Source organism: Microcaecilia unicolor, chromosome 1, assembly GCF_901765095.1.
Source record: "Microcaecilia unicolor chromosome 1, aMicUni1.1, whole genome shotgun sequence".
NCBI classification, from domain to species: Eukaryota; Metazoa; Chordata; class Amphibia; order Gymnophiona; family Siphonopidae; genus Microcaecilia; species Microcaecilia unicolor.
The window spans coordinates 179,464,612-179,483,985 of NC_044031.1; the positions used below are offsets into that span (position 1 = coordinate 179,464,612).

General features: G+C 42.9%; 1 protein-coding gene across 1 annotated transcript in view; it reads left to right on the forward strand.

Annotated features, from left to right (window-relative positions):
• The window catches only part of KCNH8 (potassium voltage-gated channel subfamily H member 8), a 588,306-nt gene that overhangs the window by 509,683 nt on the left and 59,249 nt on the right, over window positions 1-19,374 (forward strand). The window lies entirely within an intron of this gene.

Genomic DNA, 19,374 nt, shown 5'->3' on the forward strand with positions numbered 1-19,374 from the left:
AGAATGAATGTACTTGTAAGACAATAAGAGGAGTTTGAACTGCATGCACAAATGGAGAGAGAACCAATGAAGTGACATGAGGAGAGGGCTAATGTGAGTGTAACAACATTGGCAGAATATAAGTCATGCAGCAGAATTTTGAACAGATTGAAGGGGAGATAAATGGTTTAGTGAGAGACCTGTGAGAAACAAGTTGCAATAATCTAAGTGTTAGGTGATAAGAGTATTGATAAGGGTTTGATAGTATGTTCAGAAATGAAACAACAAATTTTGATGTACATGCTGCAAACTACACAAGTATTTTGCCACGGGTGGGTCCAGGTGCGCACAGGCCTAACTACTTTGGACTCAGACTCATCCAGCAGTGGCACAGCAGCTGTGAATTACTAGATTAACAATAATATCAAATTAAAGAGAGCACTTCAAATCAATAAAACTAGCAGTTCACCCCTCAATTTTTCTAGATACAAATACAGTAGAGATAAATGTTCTTTCACTGCTATTCAACCTGGCTATTGAAAAGGCTTCTTACCACATCTGCTTCAAGTACTCTAAACATAAACTGGGAGCACCTGCTCCACACATTGTTACAGCAAACATCCTGTATGTACTGTACAAAAGAATTGCACAGCTCTATTATTCATGTCTAAAACTATATATCCCACTGTGTTTACACATGGACAAAAGAGCTATGCAGTGTTTTTCTACAGTACATACAGGATGTTTGCTATATATAGAGAGATAGATAAATATACTATATATTTTTTTTTTTACAGGTGCAATACTTGAGAAAAGAGCACAGTTGAGTTGCAATGTTTAAATGCAATGTATGTAGGTCTTCCATTGTTTCTTTTTAAAAAGTTGCAGTCTGTCCAAAATACAGCAATATGCATTCGATCAGGTATCCGCTGTTTGATCATCTCTCTCCTCTAAACAGTTTCATTGGCTTCCCAATCAATTCCGTGTACAATTTATTTATTTATTTATTTATTTATTTATTTATTTATTTATTGCATTTGTATCCCACATTATCCCACCTATTTGCAGGCTCAATGTGGCTTACATAGTTTTGTTATGACATTGTCATTCCTGAATATCACAAACAGTTATTAGTGTGCAGAGATTAAGTAGGGAAGAAAGAGGAAGTGATTAGGTGGGTGATTGTAGAAGTGGATTTTCGTAGCTGTTGGGTTGGGAAAGTGGATCGGTATAGCTATCAGTTCTTGTTGTAGGCCTTGTTGAAGAGGTATGTTTTCAGAGATTTGCGAAAGTTATTTGCTTCGACAATTGATTTCAGGTCTGTGGGTAGTGCATTCCATATCTGCGTGCTCGTGTAAGAGAAGGTGGTGGCATGCATCAGCTTGTATTTTAGTTCTTTACAGCTGGGGAAGTGCAGATTGAGAAATTTGCGGGATGTTCTTGTGGCGTTTCTGGGAGGTAGGTCCACTAGGTTCAGCATGTAGATCGGGGCATCTGCATGAATGATTTTGTGTACCATCGTACATATCTTGAACGCAATGCGTTCCTTAAGTGGGAGCCAGTGCAGTTTTTCTCTTAGGGGTTTTGCACTTTCATATTTAGTTTTTCCAAATATGAGTCTAGCGGCAGTATTCTGAGCTGTTTGGAGTTTTTTGATAGTCTGTTCTTTGCAGCCCGCATATAGTGCATTACAGTAGTCCAGATGGCTTATTACCATTTACTGTACCAGAGTGCGGAAGATGTATCACGGGAAGTATGGTTTCACTCTTTTGAGTTTCCACATGGTGTGGAACATCTTTTTTGTCGTGTTCTTCACGTGAGTATCGAGAGTGAGGTTTCGATCAATAGTAACTCCGAGGATTTTCAAGTTTTGTAAGACTGGAAGAGAACAGTATGGTGTAGTTATGGTAGAGAAGTTTTTTGTATTATGTTGGGAGGTGAGTACAAGACATTGTGTTTTTTCTGCGTTAAGTTTTAGTTGGAATGCATCCGCCCAGGTGTGCATAATTTGAAGGCTTTGGTTGATCTTAACTTTAACTCAGAAAGTTCTCTACTCACAGACCCCATCTTATTTGTCATTTCTGATCATTCCTTACAATTCTGTTCGTTCTCTGTGTTCTTCATCTCTAAATCAGTTAACTGCTCCTACTGTAGCCCATACGAGACTCCAATCCATTCGCCTCTCAACATTCTTTTCACTGTCTGAATTGTGGAACTTGCTCCCCTTCCCCCTTCACATGGAGCAGTCCCATCAACAATTCAAAACCACACTTAAGATTCATTTATTTTCTATTGCCTTTTCCACCAATGTTTGAGTGGGGTGCTGGCTGGCTGCTGGGCAGTTATTTTCTCCTATATCTACTGGTATATCAAACCTCAAATAAAATAAAATAAACTTAACTAAAACATTTTAGATGTAATTACAAATTATCATACACTCTCATGTTGTTCGCATCTCCAAGTACCTAAAGATCTAAACCTTCTGGAGAATTATTAGATTCAAGATCTAAAAGATATAGCCTGCTTTATTTCACCATGAACTGAAAATAATTTTTGCATATACAGCAATTTATCTAGTACAGAAAAAGTTGGTTATACAATTTACCATTCAGTTGTTTTCCTAATTACTCTAAAAAAAGGTTTCCTTATGTAAAACCCTGAGGAAATGGACAAAGGTCTGAGTGAAGTTCCCTAGGGGATTACGAAAGGACGGTAACCCCATGGGCGTAGTTTGAGGGGGCGGGGGGCCATTGCCCCCTCCCAAACGCAGGGCCAGCAGAATGCTGCAGGCAGCTCTCCTTGGTTATTCCCAAACAGGGCCGGTCTTAAGCCGAGGCGACCGAGGCGGCCGCATAGGGTCCCGCGCTTAGGGGGGCCCCGCGCGGCGCGCCTCAGTCAACCTCTTCCCGCCGCAAGGATCTTTATTTTCCTTTTAACTTTACACTCCGTCGCCGCCTCACCAGAATCCGAGCGTCACTCCTCTCCCGAGTCCCCCCGACGTCTCTAGCAGAACTGGAGCTCTTCCTGATTCATTCATTCTCTGTGTCCCGCCCTCGAGGAGAGATGGGAATGGCTGGATAGGGATGATGAATGGAGGGGGCAGGGGAGAGGAGCATGGATGGGAGGGGGCTCAGGGAGAGAGGGGAATTGCTGGATAGGGATGATGAATGGAATGGAGGGGGCAGGGGAGAGGAGCATGGATGGGAGGGGGCTCAGGGAGTGAGGGGAATTGCTGGATTGGGATGATGAATGGAATGGAGGGGGCAGGGGAGAGGAGCATGAATGGGAGGGGGGCTCAGGGAGAGAGGGGAATTGCTGGATAGGGATGATGAATGGAATGGAGGGGCAGGGGAGAGGAGCATGGATGGGAGGGGGCTCAGGGAGAGAGGGGAATTGCTGGATAGGGATGATGAATGGAATGGAGGGGGCAGGGGAGAGGAGCATGGATGGGATGGGGGCTCAGGGAGAGAGGGGAATTGCTGGATAGGGATGATGAATGGAATGGAGGGGGCAGGGGAGAGGAGCATGGATGGGAGGGGGCTCAGGGAGAGAGGGGAATTGCTGGATAAGGATGATGAATGGAATGGAGGGGCAGGGGAGAGGAGCATGGATGGGAGGGGGCTCAGGGAGCGAGGGGAATTGCTGGATTGGGATGATGAATGGAATGGAGGGGGCAGGGGAGAGGAGCATGAATGGGAGGGGGGCTCAGGGAGAGAGGGGAATTGCTGGATAGGGATGATGAATGGAATGGAGGGGCAGGGGAGAGGAGCATGGATGGGAGGGGGCTCAGGGAGAGAGGGGAATTGCTGGATAGGGATGATGAATGGAATGGAGGGGGCAGGGGAGAGGAGCATGGATGGGATGGGGGCTCAGGGAGAGAGGGGAATTGCTGGATAGGGATGATGAATGGAATGGAGGGGGCAGGGGAGAGGAGCATGGATGGGAGGGGGCTCAGGGAGAGAGGGGAATTGCTGGATAGGGATGATGAATGGAATGGAGGGGGCTCAGGGAGAGAGGGGAATTGCTGGATAGGGATGATGAATGGAATGGAGGGGGCAGGGGAGAGGAGCATGGATGGGAGGGGGCTCAGGGAGAGAGGGGAATTGCTGGATTGGGATAATGAATGGAATGGAGGGGGCAGGGGAGAGGAGCATGGATGGGAGGGGGGCTCAGGGAGAGAGAGGAATTGCTGGATAGGGATGATGAATGGAATGGAGGGGGCAGGGGAGAGGAGCATGGATGGGAGGGGGCTCAGGGAGAGAGAGGAATTGCTTGATAGGGATGATGAATGGAATGGAGGGAGCAGGGGAGAGGAGCATGGATGGGAGGGCAGGGCTCAGGGAGAGAGGAGAAATTGCTGGACATGGAGGGCAGGGGAGAGAGGAGAAATGTTGGGCAGGAATGGAGGGAAGGAAAGACAAAGGAAGGAGATGCACATGGAGATGGTAGACAGGACACATAAGGACATAGGAGGATGGTGGACATGGTGAGAGAAAAAATATCAAATGGAAAGAAGACACTGCATAAAACAGAAGACACTGGGACCAAAGCGAATAGAAAAAAACAAATGATCAGACAACAAAGGTAGAAAAAAGTATTTTATTCAGAATGTATTAATTGGAATATGTCAGCTTTTGGAGATGTGCATCTGTGATATTTTGCATGTAAGTTTCAATTTTTCTAGTATTGCTGCATGCTGAGTCTGACTTCTTGAGGTAACTTTCCAGTTTATTTTGCCTTCATATCTGTTGTGTCATGTGTTTTTCATGCGTGATCAAGGTGCAGTATCCTGCTAGCATGTAGCATTTGCAGCCCTTTTTGTTTTGTTTTTTTCACGAGGTAGTGTATTGGTGTTTTAGAGCCTGGTGTAATTATAGTGCTGTCTTTCCACGCATAAGGTTGTAGCTCGTCCTGTCCTTGGAATTAGTGCTGTTATGATTTGGTAAGGTTATGAGTGTGTTTTTGCACAAGTTTGTGTATAGTGTTTTGCAGTGGAGAGATTGTGTGTCCGCACCTCTGACCCCCCCGGGGTTATGAGAATTGGAACTACTAATTGTAGTGGACTTGAACTGAATAATTTCTGGGGGGGGTTCATGATAGCATTGTGCTTATTATTTCAATCAGTTTTTCTGTACAAGTTTAGCTTGGGCTGGGGGCGGGGCTAGGATGGGGCCCCACCAAATTGGTCTGCATAGGGCCCCGCACTTGCTAAGACCGGCCCTGTCCCTAGTGGTAGTACTACAAGACTATTGCTAGGGATCATTGGAAGCATTTTGGATTACAGTGGTGTCCCAGGTGGCAGCAGTGGAGGATCGCTGTCAGTTAACTACATCCCCGCCAATTCTGACCCCTGCGTAAGTCCCAGGAAGGCTGTGGTTTGGTGGAGGGTAGAGTTCTGGGGAATGAGGTTGTCTGTTGTGGGGGCAGGGTTTCTTGAAGGAAACATTATTATTGGGGGTTTGGAAGTGTCTGATCAGGGGGTTAGGGATCTCATTATGTTTATTTGATTTACTATACCGGGGGTTGGGAGTGTATGATCAGGGGTTATTCAATTTACTATACCGCATATGCCACAAATGATGGATCTAGGCAGTGCACAGTTAAAATAAAACAACACATAGAAAAATAAAGGAACACCATCAATAAGATAGGACAGATGGGCATACATCTAGGAGACAGACTACCATTCAACCAGGTAGCAAGGAAACAGTACTACTTAGGGTAACATGCTTCCAGGTAGCAGATCCCACTGAGAGATTGGCATTGAGGGGACTGAGGATTTCATCAAGGTGTTGGAGTTGGTATGGTCTGGATTATGACCAGTGTTGGGTCTGTAACAGGGAGTTTATTGTTTTAGGGGTCCAGATTGTGATGGTGAGTCAGGATTGTGTCATAGGGAGTCAGGGTTGTGATTACAGAGATTATGGTTGTGATGGGGGGGGGGGGGTTGGGAAAGGTAGGCCTTGATATGGCAACCTGGTATGGTTAGCAGGATCTGCTGGTTCAGGGTCCAGTCCAGATGCTGGATCATTCTCAGTTTTGTCATGGCTTGACTCTTGAGAGGGCACAGCTGTGGAAGAGAGGTTATTAAGGCAAGGAGAGGTCCCACTTAAATGTCTTTCTGAGAAATTCTGAAAGAAGAGGACATTTCTCTGGATAAGTGAACATTATTTTGCTCTGTGTTTTGGCAGCTTAAAGATTGGGGTTTAAAAGAGGAATTGTAGGTTATTGATAAAGAAAGTTAGAATTAAAAAAAAAGCAAACATTATTAACTAGTCTCTATACCTTTTTCTCTATAGTTTTAAAACTTGAACTTTCTGCTACAGCATTAACAGATAGCACAGCAGGGCTTAGTTCAGTCTTTATTCCCACCCCCTCCACAGTTCCCACCCACACCTAGCATATCTCTTCATTTATAGTCAATTATTCTAATTAGGATAACAAGAGGAACATTTTCACTAGAGTTTTAATTACATCTAATTAGTTTCTGAGAAGCAAAAACTAATAAATTACACATTATACCATATAATCTTGTCTCTTTTTATTAATCTAATATCCTTAGTACCTTAAGAAGTTTTAAATAAACAACTCTAAAATACTAAGATGCAGACAGCAGTCCAGCAGAGGGATGCTATCCAGGCTTTTGCATTTAGTGTGTGCTAGATGCAAAGAGCTCCTAGCACTCAGAGAATGAGTCGTTCTCATGAGGCTAGAGTAGCAGACTTGGAGGAGCTGAGGGAGACAGAGAGGTACATAGAGGAGGCCTACAGAGATGTTGTAGAGAAGTCCCACCTCCAGTCTGCCAGCCCCTCTGCTGCCTTGGAGAAGGGAAGTCGACTAAAAGGAGAGCATCACCCTGGTGAAGTTGGAAGTAATCCTGTAGCCAGGACCAGTCCACCAGGGAATGCAATACCCTCTCACACTAAGGATGTGTTTCCAGGAGCTGAGCTTCAGTCCAGGAGGGAAGGGTTAGATCAGCTGTTGTACTTGGTGATTCGATTATTAGGCATGTAGATAGCTAGGTGGTTGGTGGACGTGAGGATCATGTGGTCACTTGCCTGCTAGTGCAAAAGTGACTGACCTTACGCATCACATAGATAGGATTTTAGATAGTGCTGGGGAGGAGCCAGCTGTCCTGGTATATGTGGGTACCAATGACATAGGAAAATATGGGAGGGAAGTTCTGGAAGCCAAATTTAGGCTTCTAGGTAGAAAGCTGAAATCCAGATCCTCCAGGGTAGCATTTTCAGAAATGTTCCCCATTTTCATGCGCTGGATCCAAGAGACAGGCAGAGCTCAGAAGTCTTAGCTTTACGTGCTAATATTTTAAAAGAAGATAGAGCAGCTTTTAAACTAAAATGAGGGGAAAGCTGACCAGGAGTGCATGATTCATTGTGGAGTATCCATGAAGGATACTATTGAAACAGGATCTTTAGACAATCCCAATAAAGAGGATTTAATAATAGTGAAAGAAAGCCAGGAATGTTCAATGGGAGAACAGAGTACAGGATGCAAGTGATCCCCTTTAACTTCAAAGCAGCTTGTAGATGCAAGGAAAAAAAAGACAATTTGAAGTGTCTATATACAAATGCTAGAAGCCTTAAAAATAAGGTAGGAGAATTGGAGTATATAGCACTAAATGAAGAGGTAGATATATAATAGGAATTTTGAAACCTGGTAGAAGGAGGGCAATCAATGGGACACTATGTTAGCAGGGTATAAATTATATCACAATGAAAGAGTGAATCAAATTGGAGGAGGTGGGGTTTCACTATAACGCTTATTTTCGAAAGAGAAGGATGCGACGAAACTACAGTGTAGTAAATTTAAAACAAATCGGAGAAAATATTTCTTCACCCAACGCATAATTAAACTCTGGAATTCATTGCCGGAGAACGTGGTAAAGGCGGTTAGCTTGGCAGAGTTTAAAAAGGGGTTAGATGGTTTCCTAAAGGACAAGTCCATAAACCACTACTAAATGGACTTGGGAAAAATCCACAATTCCAGGAATAACATGTATAGAATGTTTGTATGTTTGGGAAGCTTGCCAGGTGCCCTTGGGCTGGATTGGCCACTGTCGTGGACAGGATGCTGGGCTCGATGGACCCTTGGTCTTTTCCCAGTGTGGCATTACTTATATGTACTTATGCCCATCTTTTGACACAAATCGGGAGATGGGTGTCCTTCTCGCAAGGTCGTCCAAATCAGCATAATCGAAAGCTGATTTTTATTACACCCTCGACTGCTTTCCGTCACGGGGATGACCAAAGTTCACGGGGGCATGTCGGCAGGGTAGCGAAGGCGGGACTGGGGCGTGATTAGGAGATGGTCGTCCTCAGTCGATAATAGAAAAAAGAAGGGCGTCCTTGACGAGCACTTGGCCGACTTTACTTGGTCCATTTTTTTTCACGAGCAAGCCTCAAAAAGGTGCCTGAAATGACCAGATGACCACCGGAGGGAATGGGGGATGACCTCCCCTTACTCCCCCAGTGGTCACTAACCCCCTCCCACCATAAAAAACAAGTTTAAAAATACTTTTTTGCCAGCCTTTATATCAGCCTGAAATGCCATACTCAGGTCCATCACAGCAGTATACAGGTCCCTGGAGCAGTTGTAGTGGGTGCAGTGTACTTCAGGCAGGCGGACCTAGGGGTGAGTTGGGGGCTCAGCACCCAAGGTAAGGGAGCTATGCACCTGGGAGCAATTTCTGAAGTCCACTGCAATGCCCCCTAGGGTGCCTGGTTGGTGTCCTGGCATGTGAGGGGGACCAGTGCACTTCAAAGTCTGGCTCCTCCCACGACCAAAGGGCTTGGATTTGGATGTTTTTGAGATAGACGCCTTTGGTTTCCATTATCGCCGAAAACCGAGGATGACCATTTCTAAGGTCAACCTAAATGTCAAGATTTGGGCGTCTCCGACCATATTATCGAAATGAAAGATGGACGTCCATCTTGTTTCGATAATATACGTTGCCCCGCCCCTTCGTGGCACCGTCCTTAGAGTTGGACGCCCTTAGAGATGGTCGTCCCCGTTCAAAAGTGCCCCTCCACATGAGTCAAACAAAATTAACATTCTACAAGAAATAGATAGCAGATGGAATCTTTATTGATAGAAAGTCCAGGTCTGAAAGTAAGGAGTATACTGGTAGGCTGTACTACTGTCTGCCAAGACAGAACGAGCAGACAGATGAAAATATGTTTACAAACTTAGGAAAACTGGGCAACATTACTCTTAATTGTTTTGTCTGTTTACCTGTCTTATCTGGATTGTAAGCTCTTTGAGCAGGGACTGTCTTTTGTGTATGGTGTACAGCGCTGCATATACCTTGTAGCGCTATAGAAATGATAAGTAGTAGTAGTAGTAGTAATGGGGGATTTCAATTATCCTAATTTTGACTGGATAAATGTTACATCAGGGAGTGCTAGGTAGGTAAAATTTCTAGATGTAATAACTGACTACTTCTTGGAGTAACTAGTCCAAGAACTGACAAGAGGGGGAACTATTTTGAATCTAATCCTTAGTGGAATGCAGGGCATAGTACGAGAGGTAACAGGGATCTGCTGAGAAACAGTGATCATAACATGATCAAATTTCAGCTGATATCTGGAGTGAAGTCACTAAGGAAATCTGTTGTAGCAGCTTTTAATTTTCGAAAGGGTGATATACTGCTATGAATTTACAGCCTGCTTCACTAACACAGACTACTCAGTAATTACTGTGGATTCTTTTGGATTCATATAGGTAAATGAGACCTTTATTAGAGGTGCTAAAATCTACAATGATTAAGATTATACAATGATTAAGACATATACAATGATTAGCTATATACACACATGATTAGCTATATAACTAAAAAGAAACAATACCTATCTATAAACAATCATTATGTCACTGGTCTCTACATCTAAGCAATGCTAAGAGTTCCTAGACCAGGAAAAGAAGCAATAATACACTATAAACAATCATTAGTGGTCCTTACATCATCCAGGCTCTTATCATCAGCTTGGGGGGCCCCGTTCACATCGAAAGCCAGGAGCTTCTTTGACCAGGAAACAAGGTTCTCTGCGCAGTTCGTACGTTACAGATGAGCTCCCAAGTTCACTGAAAGAAACTCTCCTTTTTATTAGGCTTAGAACTCATGTTCAGAGCTACGGAAAATTACAGAATGCTTGAGAATAGGTAAACAAGACATACTGTGGGAATGTGGTCATATATTTCCAAGTCCAGGTGGCCAGTCTGAACTCGAAAACAAGCACCATCCTCCTCTTCACATACCAAATTAATTAGAGCTGTGTCTTATCTTCTACATTCCAGCTTATTTTCACACAATCAAAGTTAAACAGAATTACTTCTAATTAAAGATACAGACCAAAAGTGCACTTGTTGGTCAAAGCAGATAGAGTTGAAAAGCAATCTCTAAAATCTTTTTTATTACAGGTGACTAAGACAAAATGAGGGAAATGCTTAAAAAGAAGCTGAAAAGGGTCAGCTGCTAAGGTTAGGACTTCAAATTGGGCTTGGACATTGTTTAAAAATACAATCATGAAAGCCCAGACTAGATGTATTCAACGTATTAACAACGGTGGAAAAAAGAGCAAATGACAGTTAGCATGGTTAAAAGGTGAGGTGAAAGAGGCTGTTAGAGCCAAAAGAACACCGTTAAAAAATGGAGAAAGGATCTGAAATTTAATATAGACAAATGCAAAGTGATGCATATTGGGAAGATAGTTATCTGATGCTAGGGTCCACTTTAGGAGTCAGCACTCAAGAAAGACCTAGGTGTCATTGCAGACAATATGATGAAATCTTCTGCCCAGTGTGTGTGGTGGTAGCCAAAAAAGCAAACAGAATGCTAAGAATTATTAGGAGAGGGATGCAAAATAAGACCAAAAAATATTATAATGCCTCTTTATTGCTCTATGGTGCGACCTCACCTTGAGTACTGTGTTCAATTCTGTTTGACATATGTCAAAAAAGGTATAGCAGAATTAGAAAAGGATCAAAGAAAAGCAACCAAAATGATAAAGGGGATGGAAACCATCTGCTCTGTGTGCTTCGGTGGCAAAGAAAGCACATAGAATGTTAGGTATTATTAAGAAAGGAATGGAAAATAAAAACAAGGATGCTATAATGCCTTTGTATTGCTCCATGGTGCGAATACATCTTGAACTCCTCTCATACGAGGAAAGGCTAAAGAGGTTAGAGCTCTTCAGCTTGGAAAAGAGACAGCTGAGGGAAGATATGATTGAGGTCTACAAAATCTTGAGTGGCGTGGAGACGGTGGAGGTAAACTGATTTTTCAATGAAATTACATGGAAATACTTTTAAAACAAATAGGAGGAAACATTTTTCACTCAAAGAATAGTTATGCTCTGGATGTGGAACGGCTCTTAGCATATCTGGGTTTAAACAAGGTTTAGACAAGTTCCTGGAGGAAAAGTCCATAGTCTGTAATTGAGATGGACTTGGGGGAGCCACTGCTTACCCTGGGATTGGTAGCATGGAATGGTGCTACTAATTTGGTTTCTGCCAGGTACCTGGATTACCACTGCTGGAAGCTGGATTCTGGGCTAGATGGACCATTAGTCTGACCAGTATGGCCATTCTTATGTTCTTATGACCATGCTAATGTCACAGAAACAATCTGTTTCCTTTGCCTAAGTGCATGTGTAGTGTATTTTTCAAAGGATGGTTTATGTTAGCGTATGGTCACCACATTACTTCCTGGGGCTGATAGCATGGAGATCGCATGCTATTGGCCCCAGGCACATAATACGCAGGGGCGTAGCCAGACAACAGATTTTAGGTGGGCCTAGGCAAGAATTGGGTGGGCACCAAGTGTTCTACCCCCCCCCCCCCCCAAAAAAAAAAAAAATCATCTCAGCTGGTGGGAAAACGCTTCTTTCCACCTTGGCAGCAGGCATGCACTGAAAACTGAGCATGCGCAGGTACTGGTGTCATGGAGAGTAGCATTTTCGTTACCATCAGGGGAAAATCTTCAGCTGGAGGAGCTTGGGATTCCCACCAGTTACCACAAAACATGTGCTACTGTTGGGTGGGCCTGAGCCATAAATGGGTGGGCCCTGGCCCACCCAAGCCCACCTGTGGCTACGGTGGCCGTGCATTAACTGTTTGCCCTCTGTGCTAAATGCTGGGCACATTCAGGCACACTCTCTGAATTTACCCCAGTGGCTTTGCACTTACCACACATTAAATTTTGCTTTTAACATGATAAGTGCAAAACTTACCATATTTTAATAAAAGGGCCCCTTGAGTACTTTGTATTGTATAGTAGTAGTTTCTCTGTTCTGCTTCTGCCAGAATCTGTCATTTAGGATCTTACCCAGTTTTACTATGAAACCATGGGGTCCTTTTACTAAGGTGCCCCGAAAAGTAGCCTGTGCTGGTGTAGATGCGTGTGTTGGATGCACACAGGTCCATTTTTCAGCGCACCTGCAAAAAAGTCCTTTTTTGGCTGAAAATGGACGTGTCCATTTTGGGCCTGAGACCTTACCACAACCCATTGACTTAGCAGTAAGGTTTCACATGTTAACCGAGTGGTAATCGTCAGCACGTGTTCAATGTATAGACATAAATTAAAACTAATTTTTTGGGCCAAATTGGGAGTCATTTTATAACCAGGTGCATGAGTAAAAAGTATTCAGCCATCCTATTGTTCCAAGTTTTGCTGGATTTTCAATTAAAGTATGTGTTTACTTCTGCTTTGAAAATTAACCCCAGAAAACAATATACTTCCATTTATCCCTTCTTCTTAGGGTACATAATTATTGTGGGTTAAGATACACACATGTTAATTTTTTTTAAAACCCTAGAAAGAAACATAGAAACATGATGGCAGATAAGAGATAAATGGCCCGTCCACAGCAACTACTATCAACTCCTTTCTTTAAGAGATCCCACGTATCCGTCCCACACTATCATAAATTCAGAAACAGTCCTTGTCTCAACTACCTCCACCAGGAGGTGAGTTCACGCGTCCACCACCCTTTCTATGAAAAAGTATTTCCTTAGATTTCTCCTTGGCCTATAACCTCTTAATTTTATCATATGCCCTCTCATTCCAGAGTTTTCCTTCATATGAAAGAGGCTCACCTCCTGTACATTAATGCCACAGAGGTATTTAAACATCTCTATCATATCCCACCTTTCTGCCAAAGTATACATATTGAGAGCCTTAAGTCTGTCCCCATACACTTTATGAAAGAGACCACTGACCAATTTTGTAGCCACCCACTGGACCGACTCCATCCTGTAGCCACCCACTGGACCGACTCCATCTAATATAATAAAACGCACCCTCAACGTTCTGAAGCCAACGTTCTGTGAAGCCCTGAAGCCTGAAGCCTTGAAGCCCTGAAGCCTTGAAGCCTGAAGCCTGAAGCCTTGAAGCCTTGAAGCCTTGAAGCCATCTGACGTCACTCCCAGCCGTCTCTGCCCCGCCCTCGCGACAAAACAAACAAATCCGGAAGCGAAACGTCAGGGAAGGAGGCGGCGCTCCTTAAGGCGGAACACAGTGAAGGGAAAGCTAGACGTCGGGAGCGCCGCCTCCTTCCCTGACGCTTCGCTGCACAAACCGCCACGGAGGTAAAGTTAAAAAGAATAAAAAAAAAAAAAAAGGGATGCATGGATGCGAAGGGGGGGGGGCATGGATGCGAATGGGGGGGGCATGGATGCGAAGGGGGGGCATGGATGCGAGGCATGGATGCGAAGGGGGGGGCATGGATGCGAAGGGGGGGGAGAAGAGGGCGGGCCAGGCTGGGACATGGATGCGTAGCATGGATGCGAGGGGGGGGGGTCATGGAAGGGCGAGAGGGGACTTGCTGGAAAAGGATGAATGGAGGTGGCTGGGGACAGAGGAGCATGGATGGGTATGGATTAGGAGGGCAGGGCACAGGGAGAGAGGGGAATTACTGGAAATGGATGAATGGAGGGGGCAGGGGACAGAGGAGCATGGATGGGCATGGATTGGGAGGGCAGGACTCAGGGAGAGAGGGAAATTGCTGGATAGGGAAAAATGGAGGGGCCAGGTGACAGATGAACATGGATGGGCATGGATTGGAAGGGCAGGACTCAGGGAGAGGGGAATTGCTGGATAGGGATGAATGGAGGGGACAGATGGGCATGGATGGATATGGATTGCAGAGCAGGCCTCAGGCAGAGAGGGGAAATGCTGGATAGGGAAAAATGGAGGGGCAAGGTGACAGAGGAGCATGGATGGGCATGGATTGGAAGGGCAGGACTCAGGGAGAGGGGAATTGCTGGATAGGGATGAATGGAGGGGACAGATGGGCATGGATGGATATGGATTGCAGAGCAGGCCTCAGGCAGAGAGGGGAAATGCTGGATAGGGAAAAATGGAGGGGCCAGGTGACAGATGAGCATGGATGGGCATGGATTGGAAGGGCAGGACTCAGGGAGAGGGGAATTGCTGCATAGGGATGAATGGAGGGGACAGATGGGCATGGATGGATATGGATTGCAGGGCAGGCCTCAGGCAGAGAGGGGAAATGCTGGATAGAGATGAATGGAGGGGGCAGGTGACAGACAAACATGGATGGCCATGGATTGGGAGGGCAGGGCTCAGGGACAGAGGGGAATTGCTGGAAAAGGATGAATGGAGGGGGCAGGGGACAGATGGCCATGGATTGGGAGGGCACGGCTCACACTCTCTCTCTCATATACAATGTCTTTCTGACTCTCACTCTCACACACTCTGTCTCACACTGTATCACATTCACTCTCTATGTGCCACACAGTCACTCACACACTCGCTTGGTCTCATACACTCACTCAAACAGAGAATCTGTGTCTCACACACACTCTCTCTCTCGCCCACACACACACACTCTCACTCACACTGTGTCTCACATACACACTTGCACACACTCTCATTCTCACACACACACTCTCTCACAAACACACTCACACCCAGACTCACGCTCTCTCTCACACAATCACACTTTCACTCTGACTCTCAAACAGTCACTCTCACATACACTCTCCCAAACATACACACTCCGAGGAAAACCTTGCTAGCGCCCGTTTCATTTGTGTCAGAAACGGGCCTTTTTTACTAGTCTTTTCATAATTGCGGACTCCAGAATTGCACACAGTATTCTAAATGGGGCCTCACTAGAGACTTATATAAGGGCACCTCTTTCTTCCTGGTGGCCACCCCTCTCCTTATGCACCCGAGCAGCCTCTTCAATCCCATCCTCAAATTGAAACAGTGGGTAGAAACATATATGCAACCTGTATGCATGTAAGTTTGCCCACATGTGGAGGGGGTCAATTTTGTTACTGACTATTTCTGTATATAAAGCACTGGTTTTACCCATGAAAATTACATTGAAAATTGCTGTCATAAAGAGTAGATGGTGGTCATTTGAAATACAAAATGGTTTATGCCAAGAGAAATAATAAACTCCCTTTGGTGTCTACATTCATTAAACTGGCTTCACTTCTGCCAACTCAGGAGCCGCTCTCTAAAGATATTCATTTGTTTTGATACAAAATGAAAAATGCAGTGAAACAGGCTTGTTCCAGTTTGTTTTGTTTTAAAATTAACTCAACAGAATCTTGACTGCTGAATATTTTATTGTCTTCTCAATTGACCCTGGACTTCTATGAAAGAAGTTGTTGAAAAAAAGCATGAATTTGGTCATAAAAATGGTGCATCAGCTCAGGGCAGAATTAAGGCCAATTGATGCCCTAAACACAGTCCAACAGTGGTGCCTCTCCCTTCCACTGTTTAACTGACAAGGCATTGAGACTCAATAAGTGCTGAGAAATATTACTGTACAAAACAAAACATCATATAATATTTATAATGATTAGAAAAACACTGAAATTCATGTTGGATAATGGGTGTGGCAGATGGCTGTGAAAGAGTTAAAAGCATGATAGGTATGGGAAAAAAAATCAGAGGTGCCCCCCCCCCCCTTTCCCTTGGTACCCTAAGCATGTGCTTATTTTGCTTAATGGTTAATTCAGGGCTTCACCAACTATGTTTATACTTAAGAGCACAAGATTTTTGAGTGATGGTTCAGTCCATTACATTACATGCATTCTTATATTCCGCAAATACCCAAATAGATTTTATGTCAAACACATATGAAGAGATCCAGCAATTTCTGGAGAATAATAAGTGAAACAACAAACATTATAAAATATAATCATACAAAAAACATAACACTCAATAACCTGTCAGCCAGTTAAAAATGACTTGAACAGGTAGATTTTCAAGGCCCACCTGCAATGAAATAACTTTGCAATGACCTAATTTCTAATGGAAGTTCGTTCCAAATAAAAGGAACTTGGTACATGAGAGAAGGCGTATGGCTACTCTTATTGCAATGTGATATATCTGAGAATAACAAATAAATAATAAAAATGTTACAAAGAGTAGAGACAAAGAGCAAAAACTATTACATATAGCAAGATTTTTCTTAAAGTGACACCTTTGCTCTAGATCACATCGGCCCAAAATATCTGCCTAAATCGTTGAGCGTTAATATCCCAAGTGAAACTTTATATTATCCAACATAAAAGACAGACTACCTGCAACACAACAAAACTAAAGATCGTATTGGACACACCCAATTTTCCCCTTCCTCCCTAAGTTCCCCATCATATCAACCATATATGAATCCTATTATAACACAATAACATCTTGCATTTGTTCATACCGGAACTGGCAAATGTCATTACAGTACTCTGTAAGCCACATTGAGCCTGCAAATAGGTGGGGAAATGTGGGATGCAAATGTAACAAATAAAATAAAATAAATAAAATATTATTACCTTTGGCTTCAATATTTAGACATATTAAGAGTTGCTGTTTTTCAGGTTTGACTCCAGGTTTGTGGAACAAATTGCCAAATGATTTGAAGAGTATTGAGAATAATTTTATTTTTAGGAAACAACTGTAAAACTAGAATTTTATTTTACTTTCTATTTATGCAATTTTATAAAATAACAAGAAACACATGATGAACACAAATATACTGTGATCATAAAACCATTTAAATCACAACCTATGGAAACAAAAACAAAAAAAAATGAAAAAGAACATTAGATCACTGAACATCAGTCCTCTAAACCAAGTGGATAGGGGAACCTCAATTGTTGAAATAACTTCTAGGTAACACAGTACACAACAAAACCCTGAATATGTCACTAGTACTAAGCACCACCAACGCTCTCTATTAACTGTCAGATATCACTAGATGCATCTCACATTGGAGCGACTTGTTGGGCCTATCTAGTATCCAGGAAATGTTTCTATTGAGATGAGTCAAAGAATATATTTGAAGACTAAGAAGGAAGAACAATCAATGTCCAAAAATTGATATTCATAGAAAAAGAACTCCAAAGTTCTAAAGACTCTATTATGTATATTAAGAGGGAATTTTTAAAAGCTGCTTGATAGAAAATGAGCCACTGTTACTATCAGAACTGTAATAATATTTGTAATATAGGCATTCACTAGGTGCCAGCGTTAACTAAAATTTTGAAAAATTTAGACCTTGATCCTTTTTCCCTCTGAGTCTTCATTTGTAAAATTATGGGGCTCATTTTCAAAGCACTTAGACTTACAAAGTTCTATAAGTTACTACAGTATCTTAAGAACACTTTTACAGGGACAATGAAGTATAAATGACATACTCAGTGCCAAACCTCATACCATAACTGAGGAAATAATTTCCTCTTTCCCTGAGTAGATCTAGAAAGGTCTGGAAACAAATCAAAATTCTTTGACTCATAAATAGAGAAGTGACATTACAGAAGTAAGATCTCAACATCATGTTCAGAGTAGCCTTCCTAATATCATCAGTGCCTATTATCTTCCAATATGCAAACTATCCCTAGATAATTGGCCTTGATCCTCTTCCCAGAGGAGGAAAATAGATCTTATTAAGAGATGGTACAGCTTCTTCAGGCCCTGATAGCATTTCTTAGACATACTGTTTGAAGAGCTTTTTATTGTCCAGAGCTGAGGTCATTGAAAAGTTAAAAACAAATAGCAGGTTCAGATGCCTAGTGTGATGTTCTAACATCTCCATTTTCCAGGATAACATAATTTTATCTTGAATTACACTCACAGACTTGATCTTGGTCACATGCACTTCTAAAATTTTAATCTGGTTTGCCTGACACACTGAATGAGCTTCCTGAGCTCGGATCAAAATCCTCAACTCCAAAGTTACAACATCTTCTTCTGGCGGTAGTGCCGATTTGGTGAACACTATTGCACCTCACTAAAAGGGCCCCATAGTAAACTGCTCTGTACTGTGGAAAAACTGAAAGATGTGTAATATAGATATGGGTTTTAAATTACATCTTCTATTCTTTTATTAATAGTAGGTGGTGGGTGCTATTTCTAAATAGTAGACACTACAAACGAAAAGAAGAAGAAAGAATGAAATACACAGGAAAAAACCTAAACAAAATGAAATCCAGGCAGAAAATAGAGCCCATATGACCATCTCCTTTGATATCTCTGATAGTTCCTATAAATGATGTCAGACAAATAGTTGTTGTGCAGTGAAATGCTAAGCATACTTTTATGTAAAGGTCCACCTGGGATCACACTGAGATCCCACGGAAAGAATACAGAGAGATAAAGGGAGTGGGAAATAGACCAGGCTGACCAGGAACAAATGAGGAGACTTTGAATGATGGTAAAGAGTTTGTTGGTAAAGACTCTATACATCACTTTGTTTCGGCAGAAAGACTGCTTCAGGAGTCTTTATGTAACATATGTTAGACCATCAAAGAGTAAATAACGTTGGTACAAGCAGATGTAGAAATGTGGTCTTTATGCAACATATGTTAGACCATCAAAGAGTAAATAATGTTGGTTCAAGCAGATGTAGAAATATGGTCTTGAGAAAAACCTTTGTTGGAAAACTGGAAATCTGGCGTGAAATGAGCTATCTTTGCTCCAATTGTACCCTGTGCTAACCCAGCGGTAACCGGACAGCGTGCAACGCTGCCTGATTACCGCTGGGTAAGCCCCTAGCACTAAAAAAATTAAATTATTTTTTGAGCACCAGAAATGGCACACGGCACACACCAGCACTACTACTGGGATCCTGTGGTAGCCCGGTGGTAGGGACAATTTGCTGTGCGCCACTGCCGTAGTAGCCCTACCGTAGCTTAGTAAAAGGCACCTTAATGAGTAAAAAAGCACATCTCTATAGTATATCTTGGCCCCAAATAAGGATTTGAAAATTTAGTTTGTTAAGGACCACTTTTACTAAGGCACACTAGCAGATTTAGCACACACTGAAAATTAGCATGCGTTAAACGCTAAGACACCCAATATATTCCTGTGGGTATCTTAGCATTTAGCACACACTAAATCCACTA